Source organism: Pinus tabuliformis, chromosome 7 (assembly GCF_031772625.1).
Source record: "Pinus tabuliformis cultivar Carrire ecotype Pingquan chromosome 7, CPIR1, whole genome shotgun sequence".
NCBI lineage: Eukaryota > Viridiplantae > Streptophyta > Pinopsida > Pinales > Pinaceae > Pinus > Pinus tabuliformis.
The window spans coordinates 1,631,912,225-1,631,926,691 of record NC_142293.1 but is presented as its reverse complement, the minus strand read 5'-3'; positions in this window follow the sequence as shown (position 1 = coordinate 1,631,926,691).

The following is a 14,467-nucleotide window of genomic DNA, read 5'->3' as shown; positions in this document are numbered from 1 at the left end:
GTATTATTTCCTACAATTGGTATCAGAGCGGGTCCTTCAGAGAAGCTTGATCGCTTGAAGGTAGATCGTTCATCATGAGCAACTACGAGAGAGAAGCATCAATCAGGCCACCGGTTTTTGATGGGACAAACTTCAATTATTGGAAGGTAAGAGTTACTGCCTATCTTCAATCTCTTGGTACAGAAGTTTGGGACATTGTAGAGACAAGCTATGCTTTTCCTTCAGCTACTTCTACAGATGCAGCCGAGAAAAAGAAGTATGAAACAAATGCGAAAGCAGTCAGTACTCTATTAGGATGTATATCTCAATCAGAATTCATGAAGGTAATGCACTATAAATCCGCAAAAGAGATATGGGACAAAATTGTCACGAGCTATGAAGGAGATGAACAGGTAAAGCATGCTAAACTTCAAACTCTCAGAATTCAGTATGAGACTCTCAAAATGTATAATGATGAAAGTGTGGCTAACTATTTTCTTCGGGTAGATGAGGTTGTTAATTGTATGAAAAATTTGGGTGAAGAAATAAAAGAGGCTATTGTGGTTGAAAAGGTCCTAAGATCATTGTCCCCCAAGTTTGAATCTAAAGTATCTGCAATAGAAGAAAAGGAAAATCTACGAATTCTTACTATGTCTCAGCTACATGGAATTCTAACTGCTTATGAAATGAGAAAGGGAGGTCCATCAGACAGAAGAGAAGCTGCTTTCAAGGCATCAGGCAAAGGAGATTATTATGAAGCAAGCCACGTCCCAGAAGAAGAGGAAGAAGAATCAAATTTTGTCAGAAATCTTCAAAGGGGTTCTGGAAGGTTCAGAGGTAAGTAACCTTTTAAATGCTTTGCTTGTGGAAGAGTAGGTCATTATGCTGCAAAATGTCCTTATAAGGATAAAGGAAAGGAACCTGCTAGATGGAACAAGAAACATAACGCAAACAAGAAAAGCTACTACACTCATAAAGATAGTGATGGTCTATCAACCAGTGATGAAGATGAACAAGGTAATGAATATAAGTTGTTAATGGCATTTAAAGATGATGATTATATGGATGCTGTAGATGTGGATAACCTTTATGATGAAATTACTAGACTCAAGAGATGTATAGAAGAAAAGAATATGATCATTGATACTCTACAATTTCAAATTGATGAAAAGGAAAAACATCTTGAAAAATTAGAAGGTGAAATTGTTGGGCTTAGAAAAGAGATTGAGAAAACAAAAGCTATTAATCTCAAGTTTGTCAAAGGATCTAAAACTTTGGATGAGATTATCAATGTGCAGCGGTCTCCTCTAAACAAGACAGGTCTGGGCTATAATGGAGAAACTTCTCAAGCTTCCACCTCAAAAAGTTATCTTGATGCAGCAAGAAGAAATGAGCAAAAGAACAATGAAGATCAACAGGTAAAGCAGGAACGAATTACAAACAGAAACTATCAAGGGCAATCCATCTTAAGGGTGAACAAAAGCTACAACCAGCCACAGGTAAAATCTTCTCAATTTGGTTTAAGAATAGATGAAAATAGAAATTACAATCAGTTGGCTGGTAGATTCAATAACCACAGAAGTTTCTTCAATGGACAATGTTTTTCTTGCCATAACTTTGGTCACAAAGCAGCTCAATGTGTTGCATATAAAACGATCATGACTAGGGAAGCTCAAAAACAAAGAAGTATGACAGGGATTACAAAAAGGACCTATAACAACTTTTCGGTTCTTGAAAATGAAGTTGAATGTTCTATTTGCAATAACTTTGGTCATGAAGACTCTGAATGCAGGAGCAGGTTTTAGCAGAAAAAGGAACAAGCCTCAAGCACCAAAACATGGAGAATAAAGGAACCTCAAACAGAAAGATGTGGGATAGCATTTTATGCAGAGGGACAGGAAAATCTATGGTATATTGACAGTGGATGTTCGAAGCATATGACAGGTGATAAAGAAAAACTCGAGTCTTATTTGCTCTAGAAAAGGGAAAGAAAGTCTCTTTTGGAAATGATACTCCTGCAACTATAAAAGGAAAGGGCATTGCTCAGTTAAAAGAAAAGGTCAAGGCTGGAAATGTTTTGTATGTTGATGGATTGAAGCATAATCTTCTAAGTGTCAGCCAGATGTGTGATCAAAGAACCGAGGTTATATTCAGATCAAATGGATGTCTTGTTCGTGATCTTGATACAGGTAAAACAGTGATCAAAGGCAAAAGAACTCCAAATAATCTGTACATATTTGAAGAAGGACAACAACAATGCTATCTGAGCAAGGATGATGAGCACTGGTTATGGCATCGGAGGTTGGGGCATCTAAGCTTTTCACAAATAAGGAAAGCATGCAAATATCAGGCAGTTCGTGATCTTCCACATATCAAAATTCCTGACAACACCATATGCAAATCATGTCAGTTTGGAAAACAAACCAGAACTAACTTTCCAGAGAAGGAAGGATCAGCTAGCATGCCTCTTGAGCTAGTTCATACAGATACATGCGGTCCATTCAGGAAAAGAACACCTAGAGGAGAAGAATACTTGATATTATTCATTGACGATTTCTCCAGGTTTGTCTGGCTAGGACTTATGAAGCACAAAGATGAAGCATTCAAAAAATTCAAATCCTTCAAAGCCTTGGTTGAAAATGAATCAGGTCACAAAATTAAGTGCCTCAGATCCGACAGAGGTGGGGAGTTTACCTCAAATGAATTTTTCGATTTCTGTGAAGAACATGGGATAAGAAGAGAATTCTCTACAGCTAGAACTCCTCAGCAAAATGGAGTTGTGGAAAGAATGAACAGAACAGTCCAACAAATGGCTCGTGCTATGCTTAATGAATCAGGAACTCCTGCAACTTTCTGGGGTGAAGCTGCACATGCTGCGGTTGTTATTTTCAACAAAACAAATGTCCGAGTGAACAGCACTCAAACTCCTCATGAGCTCTGGAGTGGTAAGACTCCTTCGGTAAAGCACTTCAAAATCTTTGGGAGCAAATGCTATATCAAGAATACTGATGAGCAGCTTGGCAAACTTGAACCTAGAGCAGATGAAGGCATTCTTCTTGGTTACTCTCCACATAGCAAAGCATACAAATGCTACAATAAAAGACTTGGCAGAATTGTTGACAGCATTGATGTAGTAGTTGATGAGAAGGGATACATTCCTAGGCAAGTACATCATGAAGAAGAAGATGAAGGCTACCCCCAACAACAGAATAATGAAGAAGAAGAACCTCAAGAAGAACCAGAAGAGCAAACAAGAATAGAAGAAAAGACTCCATCCAGATATGTTCAGAAGAATCATCTAGAATCTCAGATTATGGGGCAGAAAGAAGCAGGTGTACAAACAAGAAGAACAGTCGCAGAAGCTTCAAGCTATTTGGCATTACTCTCCTCTTACTGAACCAAAAATGTGAAAGAAGCATGCAAAGATGAATGTTGGGTGAAAGCAATGGATGAAGAACTTGAGCAAATCGAAAAGAACAAACACTTGGGAGCTGGTTCCTAGACCAAAGGATAAGAATGTTATCGAAACAAAATGGGTCTTCAAAAACAAATTGAATGAAAATGGAGAAGTAATTAGAAACAAAGCCAGACTTGTTTGTAAAGGGTATGTGCAACAAGCAGGAATAGACTTTGAAGAAACCTTTGCTCCTGTTGCAAGACTTGAGGCCATCCGAATGTTCCTTGCTCTCTCAAGTTTTCAAAACTTCAAAGTATTTCAAATGGACGTGAAATCAGCTTTCTGAATGGAGACCTGGAAGAAGAAGTATACATTGAACAACCAGATGGGTTCATTCTTGGAAATGATCCAAAACTTGTATGCAGATTGAAAAAGGCTCTCTATGGTCTTAAACAAGCTCCAAGGGCTTGGTACTACCGTTTGGACAAATATCTTCATCAACAAGGTTTTCAAAAGGATCAGCAGATAGCAATCTTTATATAAAAGTTGAAAAATGACAAATTGCTAATACTTGTTGTGTATGTAGACGACATTATTTTTGGGAGCAATGAAGAAGCTATGAGTCAAAGCTTTGCCTCGGTCATGCAGAAAGAATTTGAAATGTCTTTGTTAGGAGAACTGACATATTTCCTTGGTTTGCAAATCCAACAAAAGGAAGAGGAATCTTTTTATCTCAAACCAAGTATCTCAAACAGATTTTGAAGAAATATGGTATGGAAGATGAAAAACCAGTATGTACACCCATGGTCACAGGATGTAGCCTCAGTGCAAATGATGAATCTGCAGCAGTACATCAACCAACCTACAGATCTATGATTGGAAGTTTACTTTATTTGACAGGTACCCGACGGACATCATGCATGCAGTTGGAATAGTTGGAAGATTTCAGGCAAATCCAAGGAGACTCATCTTCAGGCAGTGAAGAGAATTTTCAAATATCTTCAAGGGACTCAAAAAATTATGGCTTATGGTATCCTAGAGATACAGATCTTACACTTCATGCTTACACAGATGCAGATTGGGCCGGAAGCGTGGATGACAGGAAAAGCACAAGTGGTGGTGCGTTCTTTATGGGTTCCAGACTGGTATCTTGGTTCAGCAAGAAATAGAGTTCGATTGCCTTGTCTACAGCTGAAGCGGAATATGTTGCTGCTGCATCTTGTTGCACTCAACTCCTTTGGATGATGCAGACTTTGCAGGATTTTCAAATCACTTGTACACCACCTATCCCCATCTTATGTGATAACACAAGTGCAATCAACATCTCAAAGAATCCGGTTATGCGTTCAAAAACCAAGCACATACCAATCAAGTACCATTTTCTCCGGGAACAAGTACTTGAACAGAAGGTCAAGTTGGAGTATGTTCCTTCTAAGGAACAAGTTGCTGATATTCTCACCAAACCATTGCCCAGGGACACTTTTGAATACCTCAGGCAAAAGCTGGGGGTTGTTGATGCATCATCTTATTGCTGAACCTCTTCTCATTGATGGTACAGGTTCAGGGGGAGCATATAATGCATTGTTGGCATTATGGAGGGTGTGCAGAAGGAGATCTTGGAAGTAGCTGCAATATGTCTCTATCTTTTTCATGGTGGATTATGGTTCTTTGCTGCAGATCTGGTTCATTTTCAGGGGGAGCATGATCGTAGGGGGAGCATACCCCTTTGCCCTTGATGTCAAAGGGGGAGAATGAAGCTGAGGTTTGTGAGGTTGCCATCAAGTCCAAAGGGGGAGATTGTTGGCATTATGTTTCTGATATGGCTATATGTTACAGATGTTGTACTTGATGGCAACTCCCGTGGCAAGGCTCTCAATTTGTTGAAAATTAAGAAGGACGCAGGAAATCAGTTCATAAGGTGCGTACCCGCAGGTACACCATGCAGGGACCGCGTCTAGATACGCAGGCCAGCCGTTCAGGAGGTGCGTCCCCCCAGTGCACACATTTCAAGGCAGAGAAAAGCACACGTGGGGTTTCTTATGTTTTACTCTTGGTATTTAGCCGACGGTTTTGGGTTATTATGGTGTCGGCTCGTGGTATTGTTCCATGATTTTAGGAGGAGCTTGCCTATATAAAGCAAAGGAGATCACTTGGCTAAGTATCTTTTGCAATTGAATATCTTTAGATCTGAAATATTGGGTTATGATCTAAAAAGCTTGATCTATATGAAAGGGAAGTTGAAGGCGAATCTGTGAAGGGTGATCTCTCGAGCGCATGATCAGATCTGAGCAACTGTGCCACTCTGGTGGACTGCCTATTCAGCCCTAATCAGAAGGACGCAGGTGTTTAACAGAAGAGCTGCGTGGGTACGCAGTGCAGAAACAGGAGATCTGCGCCGGGATGCAGTGCAGAAACAGGAGATCTGCGCCGGGACGCAGTGCAGAAACAGGATACCTGCGTCGGTACGTAGAGCAGAAGAAGAAGAGCTGCATGGGTACGCAGAGCGACTAAGGTTCAGGTGCGTCCGCATAGTAAAAGTACGCGGCGCGATAATGTCTTTGGGTGCGTCCTGCAGTAACAGTACGCGGCGCGATAGTATCCTTGGGTGCGTCCCTGCAGTAACAGTACGCAACGCAGTTCAAGGAACAATGCGTGGGCACGCAGTGCGGCAGAAGGTGAACTGCGTAGCGACGCAGGCCACAAAAGGGAAAACTGCGTACCTGTCTTAAAAGGTTCTGTTGATTGAATTTTTCTGTTGATAAGGTGTTTTGGGTTAGTTCTGTTATTGATGATTTGATAACTATAGTGAACTGTAACTTTCATGTACTTGATGTTCAATTGATGCTTTATGAAAAGAAGTAGGGGGTTGTAGCTCCCTTCCAGGAGAGACTGGAAAACGAGAGAGAGAGAGTTGTAGCTCTCTGCAGGTTGCAGCCTGCGTACTGGTAAAGGACTGCACCAGTACAAAACCATTGTAAAAGAAGTTTCTAAGTTGAAAGAAGATAGAGACATATTGCAGCAGGTGGTTTTCACCCACATTGGGTTTCCACCTTACATCTTGTGTTCTTTGGTGTGACTATCTGTTTTTCCTTGTTCATGCCCATTATTTTATGGTATTGACATACAAAAATAATTCAAAGAACAAATAAGGAAGATTGATTAAAAGAATTAGATAATACTGATTCACCCCCCCTCTTAGTATTATTTCCTACAATCATATGAAGTTCATATTATCTTCCTCGGAATTTGCCAAAAGCTGATTTTAAGGATTCCCATTTTGTCGAGTGCACACATTTAAATCTATTTTGATATTTTTCTACAATTAGTGGCTTAATCTCATTCTAATCTTTAGTTTATTATCTGATGCTGTAAAACGCATCATATTCATTTACTAAAGGTATTATTGAACATTCGCTATAACAATACGGATTCTTCTCAAGTTATTCAGAATAAGCAGAGATTATAAATTGTTGTTTCAACTCAAAAAGGAGCCTATTTTTATATTTATTTCTGGTAAATTTTATATTTCCTGAACATGAATAAACAGATTTTATTTAGGCTGATTGCACACTTAGATTTAGAATAAATGATGAGATGTTTTTGAACAAAGTCAAAATTTTATAAATTGAAGGAAGAATTTGAAGATTCATAAGGTAAAATTTACAGACAAATTCTTTTCAGGTACGCATTTACAAGTTTATTCTCATCCATTATTAGTTCATATTTTCCTTAGTTTATTTTTGATTTGTGTTTTGTTTTATTCGCAGGTTTTCATTTGTTTTCAAAACTTGAAGTAAGCAGCAAACCCAATTCAAATTTACAATAGGCTCGGGGAAATTTTATTTGTGATGCATTAGAATTTAAGCATTTTTAATTTTGCTTTTATTCACTTAGAAAACACAATTGAAATTTCAAGGAATATCATAAGACCATTCGCATCATAAGATTTCATCGGAAGTAGTTCTTAGCATTTCTTTTGATCACAAATTGTTCATCAAAGACCTCCGATGTATTATCTTACTCATATGTCATATTGCATTCGCATATCAGAGCTTTCCAAGTGAAGTATACTTCCATGAACATGAATCGTCGATCTCCGATAATCGACTTTACCAATATTGCGATAAACACATAATTCCGGACCCGATATGAAATTCAAATCAAATTCATAAAATATCGCGTCCGCTTAATCGCAATAATGGTAGGAACATAACTTTAAAAGGACCAATCTCTCGGATCCGATATGTTATCAAATTTTCATCATAAAATTATCGGGTCCATTCTTCATCGCAGATCGACATATTGAGAATTGTTATATCGTGCGCTTAAGATTGCCGATCGCGATCACCGATTAGTTATGTCATTCATCACATCGCCGATATCGCAATCGCTCCCTTGCAGTTTTATTTATGGCCGATGTCTCGGATCCGATATGTTATTGAAATTCCATCATAAAAGTTATCGGGTCCGCTCTTCATCGCATATTGGCATCGCAAAAAATATACTATGTTACATCGGGTACCCAAAGTTTTCCGATTGCCGATTAAGCTACGTCATCCACCGCATCGCCGATAGTGCAATCATATTCATCACATTTTTTATGCTCACATCACTTCTCTGAATCTACGATGTGCGTTTTGCGATACGGGAAGCACAATGTAAATATTTTCCGATCCCTAATATAATATTTCTTTAATAACGTGATCGCTTCATTTCATTGCACATATTCTCATCGCATGTTCTTAATCGGCAATTTGCCAACGCAATCTTCGATGCGATAGCTTCCAATGCATGCCTTTGAGCCATTAACATTTAATCGATAAATGGCATAGCAACAAAAGTGAAGTCTTGCAAATTAAAATTCAAGCATGGTGAAGAGACATGTGATGCGAATCATCCGATACAACGATATATTATTTTAGAAGCGAGCTTGGGTAATCACTATGGTAAGAAAGTAGTTAATGACCAATTTGCAGCATATTTAAACCATTTTGATTTCTCATACATTTCAGTTTTAAATATATAATTCCATAATTAAAAATGGAATTCAAGACCTCTCTATCTTCATATTTAAATTTTATTATCATAGAATTGGTCTTGATTCTAGACAATTTATAAAATCATGGAGTTTATATAAAACTAATAATATTTTGAGAAAAAGTCATTACTGCAAATTCTCATTTTCATTTCTGATGCATTTCTTTTGATTTCAATTCCCTTGAACACTAAGCATTCCATTTTTACTGCTTGCTTTAGTTTAAATAAAATAAATAATGATTTTGGGGTTATATGATTTTGGTTAGTTTGACTTTTTTATGTTTTTAATATTAATTAAAATAAGAAGTCAGCCACTTTGGAGAAACTGATACCTTTCAGGTAAGATCAAAAGCAATGATCCAATGGTAAGATTCATGTACCCACTTTCATTAATTTCCATTTCATCACTCTAGTTTCATTTTTTTTTTTAAATTATGCTGATATAAAACTCTGTTTTGCAGCTCTCCATTTGAAGTTTCCAATCCTCCGCCAGATCATATTTTCAAAGTCCATACTCTTCTTCTGGCTTTATTTCAATAAGCAGCGATAATCTTCATCGAAACAGCTACACCAGGAAGTTTCTGAACCTTTAATCTGTTTCTTTAAGCATTCCTTTTCTTTTGGAAAATGATTAAGATGATGATTGGGAACAAGAAGACTCATATCAAACAGAAATTATTCATTGTGGCTGAATTTTACGATCACTGTTATCTAAAAGCCTAAAGCATTCACAACTCTGCAAGGTATGTTTTTCTAAATCTCAACATAAGAAGGAATGATTACATGCTTATTTTCTTTTTCTTCATATTGTTGGAGACATTGGTATAAACATTCTTGTTTGAGTTTATCTTGCGAGACTTGGATTTTCCTTTCCATTTTTAGAGATTTCTTTGTTTTTATTTTTGTTCGCTGATTTCTTTTCTCATTTTAGAATAAGACTTTTTTTCTTTTGGTTTTCAGTTTTGATTTTGGTGACTTTGCCATTATTTATATGGAAGACCTATTTATTACCTAACTGTGGTCAACATTCATGGAGAAAAATTGTTAATAGTTACCTATTGGCATTTTCTTAAAACTCTTTGTAAAGTTTGATTTTCTTATTATAAAAGTAAACATATTTATGGAAGAGATTACCAATCAAGAGAAGTTGGCAAAGTATCATAAAATCTGAAAATTTCTTTTTCATCAAATTGTAATCATTTTGAGATTTCAAAATTTTATTAGGATCTTTCAGAGTTCTATCATCAGTCAAGAAAAGTTATTTTAAACCAAGTAAAGACACTTTACAGCAAAGCACCTTTAACTCTGAAATTGTCATTCTTAACTCTTAAGGAGTCAATGATTCTCCCTGTCCCAAAGAGTCTTATTTTTCTAGAGGATAATCCTGAAATATATTTAAACTTAGAAGATAAGAGGTCTCATCATGAGCCTGCTTACCATGATCATAGGGGAGAAATAGGCTGACATTACCAATACTGCTAAACAAACCAGGGTAATGGCTTATGATTGCAAACAATTATAAGACAAGGGGTCTCATCACGAGCCAGCTTGTTCAGTCCAATTTTAACCAGTGAATGGCATTGTCAACTATCTGGCTACCATACTAGGACAATGGCTTTTAAGATTTAATAAAAAAAAAAAAAAAAAAAAAAAAAAAGTAATACATATATAAATGGATTTATCTCTAGGACAATAATTCTTGAAAAGATGGGATTCTGAATCATTTATGATTAAAAGGTAACCTTGTCGAAACTATAGATGTTTGCTGGCAGCAGTGGCTCTACCTATGACAAAGGAGTATATTTCAAAAGCTAAGCTGTAAAGTGACCCTTGCTTTATCTCTACAACTAATTAAGGACTGATGTAGAGTTTTGAAATATTTTAATGAATGAGGAATTTTAAGAAAAATTACAATTAGATGATTCTTGCTTTCAGTCAGACTAATGAACCTAGTCAAGCATTTCACGCAAAATTTTCTCCTCTTTAATTATTTTTACTTCAATTTTAGGAAAATCTCATTCATAACAAAAAGAGATAACTGGTTCTTCTCCCGTGTGTCGCCAATTGTTGTGGTAAAAACACAACACCCCCCATTATTGATGCGTCCACTTCGAATAATGGGGACCCTTTCCATAAAATTTTGGCTAAACACCTTTTTGGATTTTTATTTTAGTTAATTGCCCTACGTTTTCGTTAATTTTTAGTTTTCTTTGGATTCTTGTTTTGATTGCTTGTTAGAATTGATTTTTTATAAGCTTCACATTGACGCTTGTTTCGCCTCATTTGGTCAATTGGTTTGAAAATGGCACTCCTTTGAAGTCTCATCATTTATTTAGCCTGGGTTAAAAATGCGTAAAATGTACAATATTGCGTTTTGTAGATAAATTAGTTTAATAATGCATTCATTTTAAATATTAACCCGTAGAGAATTTTACTAACATTTTTTTTCATTTTTCATTTTTCGGCCAAATCATTAAGTATCGAGATTAAAGAAGTTTACTCCAATTTCTAAATCAATTATTAATCTCGAAAACCCAAAATTTTCGAAGTGGCTGTAGTTTATTTTTATTTTTACTTTTATTAAGAGTGGCTGTAGTTTATAGAATAACTCTCATAAAATAAAACTAAAATAAAAATTGATATTAAATCTTAATTTAATTAAATTAAATTAATATATAATTAATTTAATTAAATTAAAATTTAATATATAAAAAAAATATATGTAAAAACATATTTCGCAATCGGGAGTTCGTATCGCATTGGGAGTTTTAACTTGACACATTTTAAAAGCCCCGACACTTCATATCCCCGATCGCCGATTATTAAAAAGTTCACATATCGCATCGGGAGTTTTCATATGACAAAATTTGAAAACCCTCGATACACCTCCATGCTCCGATACCCGATAAGCCTTCTCGACGGCGATATTACATCGGGGAATTTCGCTTACCTCATTATCCATTCCCCTGATTGCCGAAAAGTGAAAACAAATAAAAACAAGTTTTATATGTTGGTTCAAACGACTTGTTCCATGGACTCATACGTATGGTAATATGGTAAGTTATACTATTTTATATATATATTAGATATGGTAATATGGTTGGTTTATATGTGTAATATTAATTAGTTTATATTAATATGTAATATGTAATGTATTATATTATTTAAAATAATATGTAATATATATTATATTATTTAAATTAATATATAGTATTTAATTAATTTGATTAATTTAAATTTAATTATCATTTAGATTAATATTGATTAGTTTTTAATCGAAATAGATTTGTTTATAAATAATTAATTAAATATTAGTTAGTTAAATTAATAAATAGTTTAGTTTATAATTAGCAATTAAATTAGAATTAATTGGAGACTAATTTAGGATTAGTTTTTAATTACAATTTTTTACCCCAGCAACAGAATTTCCAGATTCATGCCAGATTTGACTCATCAACTTTGGAAGCTCATAAGATGAGTTATACTTGGCCAAATGAGGCCCAGGACGGCTCATTGGAAAGAGAAAATCAAGGAGAACATTTTGGAGGAGGTTTCACCAACAGATTTGATCATTTATTGGGCAAAAAATCAGGCAGAAGATCAGGCTCCGAATTTTGAAAACAAAATCATTTTTCTGAGTTATTTCTTCAATTTCATTTATCTAAAGCCTCTTCTAATTGCAGATCCATTGGTCAATGATATCCTTTACCAATCAAACCATTCCAAGCATCAATACAGAGCTTATATTTTGTTTTCAATTATTTATTTAAATAAAATTTGATTGGGTTTGATTTAATTGCCAGAAAAGATATTTTGATTGCATTTTAATTTATTTTGATTTCTTTTGAAGGAAAACAGTGGAAAAGATATGGAGAAAAGGATTTCAAGCAATGAGAATGCTCCAGCAATTGAAGATCAGAATTAGGAGCAAGTAAAATTATATTTGGCAGATTTCTCTTCAACAAACTCTCCTCTCCAAAATTCCTTCACAAATATTATAAATAACAGATTGCAGAATGTAAAAGGGGCTGCTCTCCTCTGCAATTCTAGACTTCTAAAAGCACTACTGTAATAGGAATTTAGAGTTGTAGGAGAGAGGAGAGAAAATCTCAGATCTGGGGATTATTGAGGATTTTTCCTTTGTATCTTGAATTATGTATGAGGGGCAGAGTTTGCACTATTGTGGCTCTAGTTTTAAAGGCAGAAGTTCAAGCAATGTAAAGGACTGTTGGAGACCAAGATCAGAGAAATGGATGCAATAAATTGGTATTTTTAATACTACTATTTCAAATATCAGTTTCATTTTTATGGTAACAAGAATGTGTCATTTTATTCATGTTTGTGCACTATTGTCAATATGGGTAGTTTGTCTCAATGTTGTTATCATGTATCTCTGTTCTTATGGATTAATTTCTGATTTCTGAGTGACTATTTACTCAGAAATCTTCCTTATTAAAATTGATTTATTGAATGATAATATGTTGTGAACTATTTCCACATATTATTGTTTAGTTATTGAATTTGCTGATTTGATAATCAATATAATTTATGTGAACTACTTCCTGAGTGTTGTTGGTTTATTATTTCAGTTAAGAGGTCTCAATAAGATGTGTTTTGATATCCATAATATCAGTTAATTGAACTACTTCATTAACTTGGTATTCATTATAAACAAGACATATCTAAATCTCAATACTTTAATTATCTTGCTCTTAGTTGGGTTAGATCTATATCTGCCTAATTAAGATAGGATTTAGATTAGTTTCTTTTGCTTGCATCATAGAATAAGCTTGCATTTAGAGTAAATTCTACATTCTTTTAAGTCCTCTCCTCAAAGATGCAAAACTTTAGCTGTGGCTTGGCTGAACCCAAATCAGCTTAAGGGTCATTCTCTTGCCTGATCAGCAAGAAGAAGTGATCTGATGTCCCTGTCTATTGGTAGTTAAAGATACATTATAAACCAATAGCAATAGGGAGAAGGTAACTGGACCTAGATAAACAGTCGGAGCCACCACACCAAACGGAAAAGGAGCTGCTTTTAAGGTCCGGACCGGGTGGTGATCCCCCAATGTTGTTGCAGCGATTTTCGAGGCATCAACATTTTTGGCGCTAGAAGGAGGGCCTGAGATTTTTGTCTGTTGGAGTCTTTTCAATTTTAATTCTTTATTTATTGTAATGGCTCCTCTTGACCTTCCAATATGGAGTTGTATCCATGGACGTGGATCCTCCAATACTCCACCCGAAGTGGTAAGACTCTTGTCTCAGGTAAAGTTCAATGGTAAGAGAAATTCTTCTGCTTTTAATCATGTCTTTCAATTTATTCAAAATGTTTCAAATTATGATTTTCAAAGAATTGATGAAGGCATCTTATGCAGAATTTTTACTCTCACATTTGCGGCAAAAGCCAGAAGCTGGTGTAAAACTCTTCCAGTTACTTCAATTCACAGCTGGGATCAATTTGTTACAATTTTCATTTCTAAATTTGACGGCTACAATTATGAACATGTATGTGAAGAAATTGAATATCTACGAAGGTTTGAAAATGAGTCTGTTAATGATTTTAACATTCGATTTCATTTGAATTGCTTAAGATTTAAAGACGAAGATAAACCTACGGAAAAAAAATCATTAGATTGGTTTGAATATGTTTGTTCTCTGCCTCCCATTCCCAATCCATATGAAATTATTTCAAGTTTTGTTTCATCCCCTTCCAACATAAATGAAAATCCCAACGTGGATGTACAAATAAATGGTGATGAAGCGGTTTCACAAAGCTTGGAAAATATTTCCATTCAAATGCAAGAAGATAACAACAGCAATTTTGGAGAAAAAGCCGCATTGAAATCTGAAAGCTACTCTGAAGTAAATACGGAAAATCAAATCGCAAATCAACAAGTACAACCAGCAATCAAAATGCAAACTGCTGTACAAATTTCCGAATTTCTCCATGACAAGCAAATGCCAAAATTAGAGAAGCAAAGCAGCGTTCTTCAAGAAAGCATATGCACGCAAAGGAATGATCTGCAATCTGAAATTTACAATGAGCATAACGAA